General features: G+C 43.1%; 1 protein-coding gene across 11 annotated transcripts in view; it reads left to right on the top strand.

Moving 5' to 3' along the window:
* Window positions 1-16,724, top strand: part of ADGRG2 (adhesion G protein-coupled receptor G2) — a 140,569-nt gene that overhangs the window by 33,086 nt on the left and 90,759 nt on the right. Inside the window, exon 1 of one of the 11 annotated variants that reach the window (XM_082446984.1) lies at window positions 7,530-15,229. The exons of the other annotated variants lie outside the window; for them this stretch is intronic. The gene's annotated coding sequence lies outside the window, so the exon portion shown is untranslated. Of the gene's footprint in view, window positions 1-7,529; window positions 15,230-16,724 lie in introns of those variants that run through there. 11 annotated transcript variants of the gene reach the window in all.

Raw genomic sequence — 16,724 nt, 5'->3', positions numbered from 1 at the left:
TAGGTCAGGAGTTGGCTAACTTTGGCCTGTAACCTTCCACCTTTTCCTGTAAATAAAGTTTTATTGGCACACAGCCACACCCATACATTTACATGTTGTCCGTGGAGTTCATTAGTTGCAACAGAGACCATATGGGCTGCAAATATTTACTATTTGGCCCTTTGCAGAGAAAATGCAGATTTTTATATATGATAACTTTTTAGAATTAATATGCATGTTGCACTTTTCAGCTTCCAAATCATCTTTACAAACACTGCCTCATTGGAGTGTGGTAGCAGTGTTGGGAGAGGTCTAAGTAGCTTTGTTTTTTTTTTTTTTTTTTTTTTTTTTTTTTAAATGCAAGTGCCATTTTTAAATTTTTTTTTTAGAGATTGGAGTTTATTTATTTATTTTTGGCTGTGTTGGGTCTTCGTTTCTGTGCGAGGGGTTTCTTTAGTTGTGGCAAGCGGGGGCCACTCCTCATCGCGGTGTGCGGGCCTCTCACTATCGCGGCCTCTCGTTGTGGAGCACGGGCTCCAGACGCGCAGGCTCAGTAGTTGTGGCTCATGGGCCTAGTTGCTCCAGCGGCATGCGGGATCTTCCCAGACCAGGGCTCGAACCCGTGTCCCCTGCATTGGCAGGCAGATTCTCAACCACTGCGCCACCAGGGAAGCCCCAGTAGCTTTGTTTTATAGGTGACTGAACTGGAGAGGTTACTGAGGTTGTCCAGGGCTGCTGCGCTTGTCAAGTGGTGATGTTTAATTCTAAAAGCTGGTGCTTTTTCCAGCCTAATCGCCTGCTCCTGATGATAAATAAAACCCAGCTTTTTAGCACCGAGAGCTTCCTAGCGTACACAACACAGAAAGGCAATACTACGTAAGCATCAAGAGTGTGGGCTGTAAAACTTGGCTGCCCAAGTTCAAATCCTCACTCTGCCACTTACCTCTGTGACTTCTGTGCCTTGCGACAGGTCCCTTTTCTATAAAGCAGTTATAATAATATGCCTTCTGGGTACGGGGGTGATACATCCCAGTTTGCCTGAGGCAACCCTGGTTTATGCCTGTTTTCTCTGCGTTAATTAATAGTGTCTCATTTTACTCTCAGGTGCTCCAGTCTGGACATTAAATTATATACGTACCCTAGCTAGGGTTGTCACTGGGATTGAGTTAGTACAAATAAAGGACTTAGAATCCTGCCTGACCATAGTCTGTGGCAGTGGTTTCTTATCTCAATGCTGTGCCTACTCATCACTTAGTTTTCTTCTGACTCATTTCTTGATTCCATTAAGTCCAGACTGGTTTCTGTCTGAAGCGACTTTGTCTGTCTGGGTTAACAGGTGTTGGAGGATCCTTCTTCTAGGGCACAGAGCCCTCCACCTGCACTGTTCATCCCCCCACGAGCCTCCGGGCTCACTCCCTGACCTCCTTTGGCGGGTCTTTGCTCAGATGTCATCTTCTCATGATGTTTTCACAGGCCACTTCTCTAATTTGCCACGCCCTCCCATACACTTCGTGTCTACTTCCCTGCTTTAGTTTTCTACCTAATACTTACTACTAATAACATGTAGATTTTATTGAGCGGCTAATAATATTTTTAGTGTAGTTTTGTTTTGCTGTTGGATAGAAAGAAAAAAAAACAAATACACTATGCCTGTGAGATTTATTTTTCTGTTTTTAAGAACAGTGTAGCTTTATTGTTAAAATTTGAGAAATTATAGAAAACCGCAGTGAAACAAATATAATCCACCCATAGTCCCACCCCTCCCCCAGGGTTGTCATTTTGAGGTGTATTAAGAAGAAAGCAATTTTACACCAGCTCTAGAGGGAATGCATTTTCTAGTCTAATCATAGAGCTTCAGCTAAACAGCTTATAAGCAAATGAAGATTTCCTGTGTTCTCTAAGTATTATAATTTTGATTCCTTTAAGATAAACTTTTCTTCATATTTTCATCTGAAACTGGTCTGAGAGAAGATATCAAAGCAATACTGGTCCAGCCTGGTCTCAGCCCCAGAAGTAACGAAAAAAACATGGCACAGCAGCTGAGTGAGACGGCAAGTTTCCCCACTTGGAATTAAGGTTTCCTGGCGTGTTGGCAATGTGTTAGTCTGACTCTTGCCAATGTGAACGCCTTAATAGAAAGGATCATGTGGTGGCATACTTTTTATTTGCTGACTTCCTTTATAGTATGGAGCAAGTTGCACATTCTTTGTGTGTCACTCTCTCCTCTAAGAATATAATTCAGCTCCGTGTGTTTGCTCCACAGCCCTCTTTAAAACTTGTAATTGTTTCATATATTTGTTCGTTTACATTTTTATTTGAGTGCCCCACCAGCATGTAAGTACCAGAAGGGCACAGTTGTATCTGTCTTGCTCACCACTGTGTTCCTAGTGCCTCACGTAGTGCCTTGCACATGGTATTTACTCACTAAATATTTGTTGAATGGGGAGTCCACTGAGCCTGGCGGCGGACACTCGCCCGCTGCGCAGGGGCCCAGGGTGGGGACGACCCGTGTGCCGGGTTCTCAGCTGCGAGAGAATGAAGCCCTAAAAGATGGCCCCCAAATATCCTCCTCACTTTCTCCCTCAGGCCCCCAATTCCTTTAACAAATGGCAGAGTCATCAATTCAACCATCTGAGTTGGTTTCAAGTACCAGTGCCTTTTGAGACAGGAAGCTCATTAAGACCTTCACACTCAGAGATCAAGAGGGATGTTAGCTGCGGTCTTGAGGGGTAGGGGGTAGTGGTGATAGGGTGGGAATGAGGAGAAGAGCACAGGGCAGGGAGGTGGAAGAGGGCCTGCAAGGTGGGATGGCCAGGGAGGAAAGAGCGCAGGAAGGGCAGCGTGCCCGCCGCGCAGGCTTCTCTAGTCTCTGCTAGAGAAGCTCGTTCAATTTCACCTGCCGCCCAGGCCGATGAAGCAATCAGCCGCGTGCCTGACACACCTGAGCAGTAGATGATGGCAATAAGGCAATAGCTACATTTTTTTTTTTAAAAGACACCAATTGTACTTGAACATGTTATTATTATTTTTTTTTCATTAATTTATTTATTTATGGCTGTGTTGGGTCTTCGTTTCTGTGCGAGGGCTTTCTCTAGTTGCGGCGAGCGGGGGCCACTCTTCATCGCGGTACGCGGGCCTCTCACTATCGCGGCCTCTCTTGTTGCAGAGCAGAGACTCCAGACGCTCAGGCTCAGTAGTTGTGGCTCACGGGCCCAGTTGCTCCGCGGCACGTGGGATCTTCCCAGACCAGGGCTCGAACCCGTGTTCCCTGCATTGGCAGGCAGATTCTCAACCACTGCGCCACCAGGGAAGCCCAATAGCTACATTTTTTGAGCATGTACTGTGAGCCATACTCTGTGCTGAGCACTCTTCCTGTACTTACTCACTAATCCTTTGCAAGAATTTTAGGACACAAATATGATGATTATTCCCATTTTATGGATAAGGAATCTGAGGTGGTGAGGCATTGAATATCTGAGGCGACTTCATCCTGCAGCTTGTGGTAGGCTAAAATTACATATTCATTCTCATCAGGACTCAGTAAAAATGTCTTGCTGTCCCCGCCCCCCCAACTGTTGCTTGAGGCCTGGGTGGCAGAAGGACTTACAGGAGCTGCCTCTGGAGAGTGGCCTTTCTACTCTCAAGTTTGCTGACCCCTCATAGAGTTCAAGGTCAAACCAACTGGCCCACACATGATATCACATGGCTTTCCTTGCAGTGTATTAGAGAGTTACAGACCTTATAACAGGCAGGCCCAGTGCGCCTCATGGTTCAAGGAGACTTTGAGATCTGGTGGCAAGTGAGTAGCTTTGGGACCACTTATGTGTTCTGCTCCAGTTTTCAAAAAATATCCGGGGAGTTAGACTCCTGTTGCAAGGAAAGAAAATAATACTGTCTCACCACTTGGAACACCTCGGTTTTGGAAAAATCATTTAAAAAAAAATACTGCAAAGCCCATGATGCTGCATGATTGCTGGAGGGTCATTAGGGAAAAGGCAGCGTCCAGACACTTGTGGGAGGTAGGATTTTTTTATAGGCTGTTTGTGTGTCCAGTTTTGCAGTTTTCAGAGGAGGACTCCACTGGGGCTGTGAATGAAAACCACTGAACCTGTCACATTGTTGTTAGCCAGGTCACCTGGAAAAACACCCTGACAAATTGCAGCCCTGGGCGGGTCAAAGAGGGGAACACTAAAAAGAGAAGAAGAAAATGGATGGCCCTGCTCTGGTGTGAGGCCAGGGCTCGGTGTCATAGCCAAATTCCCTGGTGAGAGAGGAGTTTCCACCGTCGGAGGCTTTCCCCACCCTACTTTACACCATTATTTTTTACAGTCTGAAAAAATAATTCCACTTACGGTGGAGCCAAGTAGAGTCACTTGAAGGCAATGTAAACAAAAGGAGCAGGTAGTGTTGATGCTTTAAGAGAACATCCTGATGAGGGTGGGAAAAAAATGAGGAGAAGACCAGCTAGCAAGTGGGAGATTTTCCTGGATGTAGGAGAGCTGCTTGGAATGGCATTGACTTCTGGTTTCTAAGGACCAGCCCAGCAAACCTAAACCTATAATGTAGGCAAACCCTCCTTGGGGGTCTCTTCCCCATCCCTCTCCCTTTGCCATCACTGAGCTAACAGCAGGTTCCCAGCTCAGTGCCCCTGTGTTGTCTGTGCCTGACCTCAGTGGGCTCTCCCAAGTCATCCATGCCTGTGGGATCCCTACTCACCAGCAAAGCTGATCTGATCAATGGAGTCACACTCGTCTGTTAATGACCACAGTCATTGAAATTTGCATTCTTTAATGGGTTGCAATGCCTTACCAAAAAAACAAGCCTTGAGAGGTGATCTTTTGGTTATTAGTCAGTAATTAAGAACTTTGAGGGTAGGAGAGGAGTCCTACTCTAGGCAAGCTTTACCAGGGCATCCTCTCCTTCAGGCCCTTTGATATGCAACACATTTCTCTGTCTTCCACTTCCCAAACACAAAAAGAGTCGGTCACTCCCATCTTTGTGTCCTCAAAGCAGTGCTCTTAGGACTAGAGCGCATTTTATAACACTGTTCATCTGTGCATAGGGGTTGAGTGAAGATGTTTCTTGCCTTCCCAGAACATATCCCTTTACCCTTTCCCTGTGCAAATATGGACCGGCCTCCATTTAGAAGAGAGTCTTAATTAGGAGCCACAACTTCCTGTAGATGATGTGATCAAACGTCCAAGGCTGCTGACAGGAGGATTTAGCCTAGGACTGAGAAGTGACTGCTGGGTTAGGTGAGGTGGGAGTCCTGGGCGACCTTGATAAGAGTAGCACAAAAGCCTATTTGAAATCAGTTCGAGAGAGGCTGGGAAGAGAGGAAGTGGCGATCGTGAGTATGCCAAGCCTTGAACAGATTCAGTTAAGGACTAGTTACAAGGAAAAACTTTGCTTCCTTGAAGGATTGTGTTTTCTCCTCTTCATGGATGAGTTCAGCATGGAACGTGATTCCTTTTCTCTCTGGGCACCAGAGAGCCATGTTTGTGGTTTGATATTTGATAATACAAATGTGAAGGCCTCGTGACCGTGTTATTTGTTTTCTAATTCCCCTCCTTGGTTTTGATCTCCTTTTCTAATTTATATTCTCCTTGAACCTGCTTTTCTTTGTGTGGGGAGGGGACTACAGAATGCCATTTTGTCATCTGTGGTCTTGGTGGTTGATTACCTCCTGGCCTTTTGTCTACCATAAATCACCATACAAATAGAAGGGATTATTACTATCAAGAACAGATGAGAAGGAGGGCAAATAGTTCTCTTTAAACAGGGAGGGTCTATAGACAGTTTTGGAACATGGGAAGGGAGATATTGGAAGACAGTTGAGGCAATAAAGTCTTCCTCTGCTCTTCCAGAAGATGGCATTGAGAAATCGAGAAAAATCCTAGAAATGTGCTCCAGAGGGTATACTTCCGATTTATTCCTGTTGATGGAAGCCATTAAAATCTCTGTCCACCTGACAGTTGGTGGTCAGTTTCAAAATACATTCACACGTGCACCTAGAGAAGAAGCGAACTTCTGCAGGGAGTCCTAGGGAGAAAAGAGTTCCATTTAAAACACCATTAAAAAAAAAAAAAGTGAACATTTATCCAACCCTGACATCTAATTTGCCCTTTCTAAACATTAATGTTGTAACCACAAACAAATGACAGGTTCCAGGACACCAGGGAAAAGTAAGCTTTTAAAAAGTCTGAAAAAACATCATTCAGGGGAAAAAATAAGTTAGAGTGGGAATAAAGTACAGACTATAAATGTGGAAGAGGAAAGAAAGCGTTTTAAGAAATAACCTTCTTCTGGCTTCTTAGTTGTACTGAGTGGTTTGATGTCATTAGCAAGATGATCCTATTGATTTTCTTTTATTCATATAGTAAAGAAATGGAAATCTAACCATTTTACCACTCACAGTGCGTTGTTTCCTGTAGTTATAAATATATCTTCCAGTCGCTTAGGCTGGGCAGTCAGGTGAGGGAAGGGGTTTTGGGCTATGCCCCTTAAACCTTGGGTGTCTGGCATGAAAGGCCTGTTTTCTTATTGTACTTCCCGTCTGGTGGCAAGGAGTTGACCGGTCAAGAGGGGAGGGCCAGAATGCCTCAGTAGTCTACTCAGCAGGTCACTGTGATAAATGACTCTCCCAGGTAGATTATCACCAACAAATGCCCAGACATGGACTGCCAACTCTGCCAGGAGTCCACCCTCTTGCCTGCCAGTCTCCAGAAGCATCTTGCTGAATCACTTTATGAGTGAGTCCCAGAGACCGTGTCTGTAGACTCTGCTTATGCGGGCTTCAGAGGGAGTGGGCTAGAAGGAAATGAGGCCTTGAATTAGAACTAGCCCGGGACAGTGTCTTTTGTACCCAGTGGGTCCTTAAACAGGTACTTGTAGTACTTGCAGAAGGAAAAGAGGAAAGCAAGAAGCGTGGGGGGAATAATGAAAGGGAGGAAAGGTAGACAGAGAGGAAGAGAAAGAATGAAGAGGACGGAAAGGAAGAAGGAAGGTGCATAAGTTAGTTTTCTCTGTGTAACAAAACACCCCAACATTTGGTGGTTTAAATAAAGCCACAGCCATTTCATTTGTTCCCAGTTCTGGAGTCTGCAGTGTGGGCTGGGCTCAGCTGGATGGTCCTGCTGGTGTCAGTTTGCTCACTCATGCCCCTGGCAGTCCCCTGCCAGTCAGCTAGATGACTCTGTTCTGGGGGTTGGCACAATGGTGGTGACTGGGCACGTGCCTTTCACCTTCCAGCAGGCTAGCTCAGGCTCGTTTCCGTGTTCACATAGTGGCTCAAGGTTCCAAGAGCAGCAAGAAAGCTACGGTCAAGCTCTTTTCAAGCTTCTGCTTGTATCACATTTGCCAATGTCCCATTGGGCAGAGCAAGTGCAAGTCTGGCCCACATTCAAGGGGTGGAGAAATAGACTCCGCCTTTTGCTAGGAGGAGCTGAGGTCACATTGCAAATGGACAGGCATATTAGCATAGGGAAAATTTATGGCCAGTTTTGCAATCTCCCACAAAGGGAAGGGCTAGAACTTTCTTTTGCTGGCAAGGTCGGCAGAGACACAGCAGTATAGAGGCTGAGTTTGAGGCCCTCACCTTGAATTTTATTTAATTTAATTAAATTAATTAATTTATTTTTAACATCTTTATTGGAGTATAATTGCTTTACAATGGTGTGTTAGTTTCTGCTTTATAACAAAGTGAATCAGCTATACGTATACATATATCCCCATATCTCCTCCCTCTTGCGTCTCCCTCCCACCCTCCCTATCCCACCCCTCTAGGCGGTCACAAAGCACCGAGCTGATCTCCCTGTGCTATGCGGCTGCTTCCCACTACCTATCTATTTTATACTTGGTAGTGTATATATGTCTATGCCACTCTCTCACTTCATCCCAGCTTACCCTTCCCCCTCCCCATGTCCTCAAGTCCATTCTCTACGTCTACATCTTTATTCCTGATCTGCCCCTAGGTTTTTCAGAACCATTTTCTTTTAGATTCCATATATATGTGTTAGCGTACGGTATTTCTTTTTCTCTTTCTGACTTACTTCACTCTGCATGACAGACTCTAGGTCCATCCACCCCAATACAAATAACTCCATTTCGTTTCTTTTTATGGCTGAGTAATATTCCATTGTATATATGTGCCACATCTTCTTTATCCATTCATCTGTTGATGGACATTTAGGTTGCTTCCATACCTCATTGTAGTTTTTTTTTTTTTTTTTAATTTCTGCATGTCCATATCAAGTGAACTTTATTAGTAACAATCACGATCCATTGCTATAAGAGGTGTCCATTGAATTCTGGAGTTCAAAGAGACCCAATAATTTTTTACTGTTTTTTTTACTCACAAATAACCTGTGTATGTTTATCTATTTATTTATTTATTTTCTTATTAGTCATCCATTTTATACATATCAGTGTATCCATGTCAATACCAATCTCCCAATTCATCCCACCACCACCCCACCCCCTGCTGCTTTCCCCCCTTGGTGTCCATACGTTTGTTCTCTACCTCTGTGTCTCAATTTCTGCTCTGCAAACCGGTTCATCTGTACCTTTTTCTAGGTTCCACATATATGTGTTAATATACGATATTTGTTTTTCTCTTTCTGACTTACTTTACTCTGTATGACAGTCTCTGGATCCATCCATGTCTCTACAAATGACCCAATTTCGTTCCTTTTTATGGCTGAGTAATATTCCGTTGTATATATATATACCACATCTTCTTTATCCATTTGTCTGTCGATGGGCATTTAGGTTGCTTCCATGACCTGGCTATTGTAAATAGTGCTGCAATGAACATTGGGGTGCATGTGTCTTTTTGAATTATGGTTTTCTCTGGGTATATGCCCGTTAGTGGGGTTGCTGGGTCATATGGTAATTCTATTTTTAGTTCTTTACGGAACCTCCATACTGTTCTCCATAGTGGCTGTATCAATTTACATTCCCACCAACAGTGCAAGAGGGTTCCCTTTTCTCCACACCCTCTCCAGCATTTGTTGTTTGTAGATTTTCTAATGATGCCCATTCTAACTGGTGTGAGGTGATACCTCATTGTAGTTTTGATTTGCATTTCTCTAATAATTAGTGATGTTGAGCAGCTTTTCATGTGCTTCTTGGCCATCTGTATGTCTTCTTTGGAGAAATCTCTATTTAGGTCTTCTGCCCATTTTTGCATTGGGTTGTTCGTTTTTTTAATATTGAGCTGCATGAGCTGTTTATATATTTTGGAGATTAATCCTTTGTCTGATGATTCATTTGCAAATATTTTCTTCCATTCTGAGGGTTGTCTTTTCGTCTTGTTTATGGTTTCTTTTGCTGTGCAAAAGCTTTTAAATTTCATTAGGTCCCATTTGCTTTTTTTTCTTTAATTTGCATTACTCTAGGAGGTGGATCAAAAAAGATCTTGCTGTGATTTATGTCAAAGAGTGTTCTTCCTATGTTTTCCTCTAAGAGTTTTATAGTGTCGGGTCTTACTTTTAGGTCTCGGATCCATTTTGAGTTTATTTTTGTGTATGGTGTTAGGGAGTGTTCTAATTTCATTCTTTTACATGTAGCTGTCCAGTTTTCCGAGCACCACTTATTGAAGAGACTGTCTTTTCTCCATTGTATATCCTTGCCTCCTTTGTCATAGATTAGTTGACCATAGGTGTGTGGATTTATCTCTGGGCTTTCTACCCTGTTCCATTGATCTGTGTTTCTGTTTTTGTGCCAGTACCATGTTGCCTTGATTACTGTAGCTTTGTAGTATAGTCTGAAGTCAGGGAGTCTGATTCTTCCAGCTCCGTTTTTTTCCCCTCAAGACTGCTTTGGCTATTCGGGGTCTTTTGTGTCTCCATACAAATTTTAACATTTTTTGTTCCAGTTCTGTAAAAAATGCCATTGGTAATTTGATAGGGATTGCATTGAATCTGTAGATTGCTTTGGGTAGTATAGTCATTTTCACAATATTGATTCTTCCAATCCAAGAACATGGTATATCTCTCCATCTGTTGGTATCATCTTTAATTTCTTTCATCAGTGTCTTATAGTTTTCTGCATACAGGTCTTTTATCTCCCTAGGTAGGTTTATTCCTAGGTATTTTATTCTTTTTGTTGCAGTGGTAAATGGGAGTGTTTCCTTAATTTCTTTTTCAGATTTTTCATCATCAGTGTAAAGGAATGCAAGAGATTTCTGTGCATTAGTTTTGTATCCTGCAACTTTACCAGATTCATTGATTAGCTCTAGTAGGTTTCTGGTGGTATCTTCAGGATTCTCTATGTATAGTATCATGTCATCTGCAAACAGTGACAGTTTTACTTCCTCCTTTCCAATTTGTATTCCTTTTATTTCTTTTTCTTCTCTGATTGCCATGGCTAGCACTTCCAAAACTATGTTGAATAGTAGTGGTGAGAGTGGACATCCTTGTCTTGTTCCTGAACTTAGAGGAAGTGCTTTCAGTTTTTCACCATTGAGAATGATGTTTGCTGTGCGTTTGTCATATATGGCCTTTATTATGTTGAGGTAGGTTCCCTCTATGCCCACTTTCTGGAGAGTTTTTATCATAAATGGGTGTTGAATTTTGTCATAAGCTTTTTCTGCATCTATTGAGATGATCATATGGTTTTTATTCTTCAGTTTGTTAATATGGTGTATCACATTGATTGATTTGTGGATATTGAAGAATCCTTGCATCTCTGGGATAAATCCCACTTGATCATGGTGTATGATCCTTTTAATGTGTTGTTGGATTCTGTTTGCTAGTATTTTTTTTTTTTTTTAAAGCTCAGGTTTTTTTTGTTTTTGTTTTTTTAATTTTATATATTTATTTATTTATTTATTTTTGGCTGTGTTGGGTCTTCGTTTCTTTGTGAGGGCTTTCTCTAGTTGCGGCAAGCGGGGGCCACTCTTCATTGCAGTGCACGGGCCTCTCACTATCGCGGCCTCTCTTGTTGTGGAGCGCAGGCTCAGCAGTTGTGGCTCACGGGCCTAGTTGCTCCGCGGCATGTGGGATCTTCCCAGACCAGGGCTCGAACCCATGTCTCCTGCATTGGCAGGCAGACTCTCAACCACTGCACCACCAGGGAAGCCCTGTTTGCTAGTATTTTGTTGAGGATTTTTGCATCTATATTCATCAGTGATATTGGTCTGTAATTTTCTTTTTTTTTAGTATCTTTGTTTGGTTTTGGTATCAGGGTGATGGTGGCCTCATAGAATGAGTTTGGGAGTGTTCCTTCCTCTGCAATTTTTTGGAAGAGTTTGAGAAGGATGGGTGTTAGCTCTTCTCTAAATATTTGATAGAATTCACCTGTGAAGCCATCTGGTCCTGGACTTTTGTTTGTTGGAATATCCTTAATCACAGTTTCAATTTCATTACTTGTGATTGGTCTGTTCATATTTTCTATTTCTTCCTGGTTCAGTCTTGGAAGGTTATACCTTTCTAAGAATTTGTCCATTTCTTCCAGGTTGTCCATTTTATTGGCATAGAGTTGCTTGTATTAGTCTCTTAGGATGCTTTGTATTTCTGCAGTGTCTGTTGTAACTTCTCTTTTTTCATTTCTAATTTTATTGATTTGAGTCCTCTCCCTCTTTTTCTTGATGAGTCTGGCTAATGGTTTATGAATTTTGTTTATTTTCTCAAAACCAACTTTTAGTTTTATTGACCTTTGCTATTGTTTTCTTTGTTTCTATTTCATTTATTTCTGGTCTGATCTTTATGATTTCTTTCCTTCTACTAACTTTGGGTTTTGTTTGTTCTTCTTTCTCTAGTTCCTTTTGGTGTAGCGTTAGATTGTTTATTTGAGATTTTTCTAGTTTCTTGAGGTAGGCTTGTATAGCCATAAACTTCCCTCTTAGAACTGCTTTTGCTGCATCCCATACATTTTGGATCATCGTGTTTTCATTGTCATTTGTCTCTAGGTATTTTTTGATTTCCTCTTTGATTTCTTCAGTGATCTCTTGATACCTCATTGTAGTTTTGATTTGGCAGTTGGGATTGATTTAACGTGGTGGTGGTTATCTAAATTCAGTTTTCCTGGTGAAATGTTTTCATAGAAAAGGAAAAAAGTTCACCTCTAGTTAACTTTGTATGAATACAGCTTAATATAAGACTGTCATTAAAGAAATCAAGTAGATAAGTGTTCTTTTTTAAAAAAAATTATTTATTTATTTATTTATGGCTGTGTTGGGTGTTCGTTGCAGTGCGCGGGCTTCTCATTGAGGTGGCTTCTCTTGTTGCGGAGCACGGGCTCTAGGCACGTGGGATCAGTAGTTGTGGCACATGGGCTCATTAGTTGTGGTGCACAGGCTCTAGAGCACAGGCTCAGTAGTTGTGGCACATGGACTTAGTTGCTCCGCGGCATGTGGGATCTTCCCAGACCAGGGCCCAAACCCACGTCCCCTGCCTTGGCAGGCAGATTCTTAACCACTGTGCCACAAGGGAAGCCCGATAAGTGTTCTTTTTGTGAAATAGGAAATGACTGCTCTGAGAAAGAATTCATTGGTGTATTTATTTATTTATTTGGTTGTGTTCGGTCTTCGTTGCTGCACGCGGGCTTCCTCTAGTTGCGGCAGTGCATGGGCTTCTCATTGTGGTGGCTTCTCTAGTTGCGGAATACAGGCTCTAGGCATGTTGGCTTCAGTAGCTGTGGCTCGTGGGCTCTTGAGCACAGGCACAGTAGTTGTGGCACATGGGCTTAGTTGCTCCACAGCATATGGGATCTTCCCGGACCAGGGATTGAACCCGTGTCCCCTGCATTGGCAGGCAGATTCTTAACCACTGTGCCACCAAGGACGTCCCGGCATGCCCTAAGTTTTGAAACACCTTTCGTTCCACCATGTTGTGTTGAGGCCTGTGGTAGCCTCACCCAGAGGGTTGGGTCTGCTGATCAGGGTCCTTCGAAAGTGGGTTCCTCACTGTGTGCTCTTTAATACCCTCTTCTCCAGCTCTGGGCAGAGGTAAGCAGCAATATTCTATCCCCTGCGATACATTTGGGAAGCCTTAAGCTTGGTAAGGGGAGGGAAGGAAAAGAGGGAAACTGTGGGATGAAGGAGAGTAGAAGGGAAGAGAGAACAAGAAGACTGGAGAGAGGGGAGGAGAGAAAAGAAAGTGTTCAGTGCTGCAGAAAAATAGCATCAGACCAACAGTTGCAAGAGGTCCACCAGCTCCTTTCCCTGGCCTGGTTCACTCCACCTCTGACGCAGCCTCACCAGGGTGACCAAGAGGTCATCTTCTTAGATGTTTTGGAAAGCAATTCCAAAAGCTCTCTTCGTCACTTCTACAGTTGAACAATGCTCCATATCAGGACATTCTTCCTCTTGTTAATTTAAATCCCTTGGACTGTGGTGTAAGCTACCTTTTAGACATCACCTTGTGCCCATGGCAGAGATGAAAACCACCTCGCTGCAATGGTTCTTTCTCAGAGGGCCTTGTATACATCATGGATATTATTCATAATCCATCGTAACCTCCACCTGGACATGCAATGTGGATTTTTCCCAGTCTATTTACAGATTAAATTTTTAATACGTTCCATCGGTTGTCTGCTCCTTCCCTCCAGGTCCCTTCTGGCCATTCTGTGATTTGCTTTTTATGCCTTAGCAACATCAAACAGATTCTAAGCCCTGCCTCCTCCATACCAGTCTTTGACTCTGTGTCTTGGTTTAGGTACTTTCCTCTCTTTGGAATGCCCATTCCCATGTCTTCACGTAAAGGGCGTTGCACATCCTTTAAGATGCAGCATGACTGTTATCTCCTTGAGGAAACTCTCCCAGATCCGTTTCCCTGCAACAGGTTAGGTTCCCTTCCTTGGAGCTCCCGCTGTGCCTGTGACAGAGCCTGCTGCCAGTTCATCTGCGCTTCCAGAAAGCCTGGCCATCTGCATTCAGGCTCTAATGGTCCTCTTGCCCAAGTGCCCTTGGCACACCCAAACAGAGCGGCCCTGTTCTTTGGCACACAGTAGGCATTTGGTAAAGTTTTGTTGAATTAATTATCTTTGAAGTCTTTCAGAGCCATCTCACAATTTAACTCCTCTTGAATGGTGGCATCCAGAACTGAACAAACCAGTCTGTGCAGGTAAAGGTCCTTTTAGACGGGGTCCCATCAGTAATGGGGCCACCACAAGGTTTGAGAACCATTCTTGTTTGTTCCTCGATGGCCATACCCACCACTCTACAGCCAAGACCTGCATATCCCTGACCTTCTCCTGTATATGCCCACAAGCCTAACCTTCACCATTCTCTCCATCTGTGCAATTTGCTTTTCCTACTAGTGTGGAGAAGCTTCTCCTTGCTTATTTCTACTTTCATTTTCAATTTATCAAGGCCTTTGTCCTCTGGTCCTTTCTTCCATGGTGTTGGTGTCATTGCCTGTAAGTGTGAGCCACTCTCTGCCCCTCAGTCTGGGCCAGTGATTAATCATTAGATTCTAAATGAAGCGCCGAGCCCTCACGATGCTGCATGTCACTGGGTTTTGTTTTGTCTTGTTTTGGTTCCTCCTTGGACCAGCATCACATTACCCAGGAGGACAGTGGGAAACTGTCTGGGGCTGCTGTTACCTGTGCCCTTTGCCCGTTGTTTTGCTGATTATTCCAGGATGTGTGGGCCCTGTGGTCGGCACCCAGGGCCTCTGAGCAGCCTCACAGGAGTTCTAATTCTTGGATGCAGCCTCTCTGAGAGCTTCCTCTGCACTGGAGCAGGGCTCTAAGTACATACAGAGATCATTTCCTTCCCACCCAAACCACTTGTACAGTCTGCTTGCTTTTTTTTTTTTTTTTTTTTCTGGTTATGCTGGTATTACCCTGGGTTTTAGCCAGCTTGATAAATAGAGGAAGTTGGATGCCTTTTCCAGCCTTCCTGATGTCATGGTTTGGTGGAGTCTGCAATTGTGGGAGGTTTCAGTTAATCCTAGCAATTGGTGAGTTTGCTGTTCTTCTCTGAGAAGCTTCTCTGTCCTGTGCCATGTCTTACATAAGTCAATATGGTTCCTTTTGTGACTTGCCTTTTCCTTTCAATGAGGTAAGAAGCCCAGACATTGGCAGGCACTCTGTTTTGTTACTGGAGTGCTGGTGCTGATCCTGGTCAGATCCTGAGTCCTGCTCAGTTTCTCGCGGAGGTAAAGGATGGTGGACGTGCGGTGGCCATAGTGGCAAAGAGGGATCCAGAGGCCGACGGATGCACAGTTCTTTAAGTTTAGGCGTCTGTGTCCATCAGCCATTTTCACATCATTGCTTTTGACATTCTCTTCCACAGCTTACTCAGGTGAGTTCTTGCTCCCTGGCTGGGAAGCTGGTTTCTTGGCTCTGAGACCAGAAGCCTTTGTGCTCTCAGTGGGGCCTTTCTAATTGTGTTAGAGCAGGGCCAGGGGAGACGGTATCCAGCTGAGCAAGTGATGCCATTTCCTAGTTAGCCTCCCTCCGAGCTTGATTTTCGAGTTCTGTTTGGAGAATCTGGATGGTTTGGCCCAGCCTCCCTCTGTTATGCCTTTTGCTAGAAGAAATACCTGTAATTGTATAAGTTAATACATGAACATGTGCCGGTGTTGTATTGGGCTTCGTCCTTTCCCCCATCACATGCCTCTCTGTGGAGGTTTGGTGGGTTTCCTTCCAGGCTTTTTTGTATGCAGCCATACTTGTCACTATATAAAGAAGCATACATATGTATAGCTTTGTTTGTTTCTTAACATATCCTAGTATCTATATTATTAAGAAATTTGATTGTATTCACTTGACTTATATGTATTGACAATCTCTATGTGTCAACACACATAGATCAACTTCATTTTTTTAAGCATTGTATAATATTCCAGAATATGGATGGACCATCATTTTTTAACTATTCATCTACTGATGGATACTTAGGCTTTTCCCCCTTGCACAAAGCTGCAATGACAGTATTTGTTTGTATATTTTTGTGTATGTGTGTCAATATTTCTGTAGGGACAATCTCCGGAATTAGAATTTCTGGATCAAAAGGTATGCACATTTAAAAATTCAAAACATAGCTAAACTGTTCTCTCAAAGTTTACATTTCCACCAGCAGTGTAAACAAGAGTTCATTTCCCCACATGCTCTCCAGCTTTGGGTATTATTAGGCTTTTTAATTTTTTCATTCAGTGGGCAAAACAAATTTCATTGTTGCTTGCCCTATTTTTCTACCTGAAAGTGTTCCAAGGGAGCAAAGAGAGCCTCATGTTGTTTATTAATAAACTTGGTTACCAGGAACCACTCAGCATGCTTTATTGTGGTTATCCATAAGGTTTTGGAAGAGGCAATGTACTTGAATTGTGAAATTTCATCAAAAACCCCTATGTAGAAAATTCTCATTTGCACAAATACGAAGTGAAATTATTTCCATACTCGAAGTCACAGTTGATTTGCTTCCTTGTTTGATTATTTTAATGTTTTTCAGTTGTTGATCCTACATTCATTCCACGTTGAATATTGGTACATGTGTTTGTAATTTGTTCATCCTAGAACAGGACAACATGCTCGGCTTTCATTTTTGCCTTCTTTAAACGTTGCTTAATGAAGTTTTTCTGACATATTAGGCTTTATTAAGAACTACTTCTTTTTACCTCTTAAAGAGCATATAATCAATAGAAACTCACCATGACTCCTTATTTCCTCTTTGAATTCATATTCTGGATCCTCCTTGAGCATTGAACTTCTGTCTTAACGGCTCATTGACTGAAGCCAGGAGTAGGTCACTTGGTTCCAAGATCACCCTATAGATTGTTAACCTCTTGCACCTCTTG

The sequence above is a fragment of the Balaenoptera physalus genome (assembly GCF_965194825.1).
Source record: "Balaenoptera physalus genome assembly, chromosome: X".
In the NCBI taxonomy this organism is placed as follows: Eukaryota; Metazoa; Chordata; class Mammalia; order Artiodactyla; family Balaenopteridae; genus Balaenoptera; species Balaenoptera physalus.
Note: the sequence above shows the minus strand (reverse complement) of the source record. Positions and strands in the feature narration are given on the sequence as shown.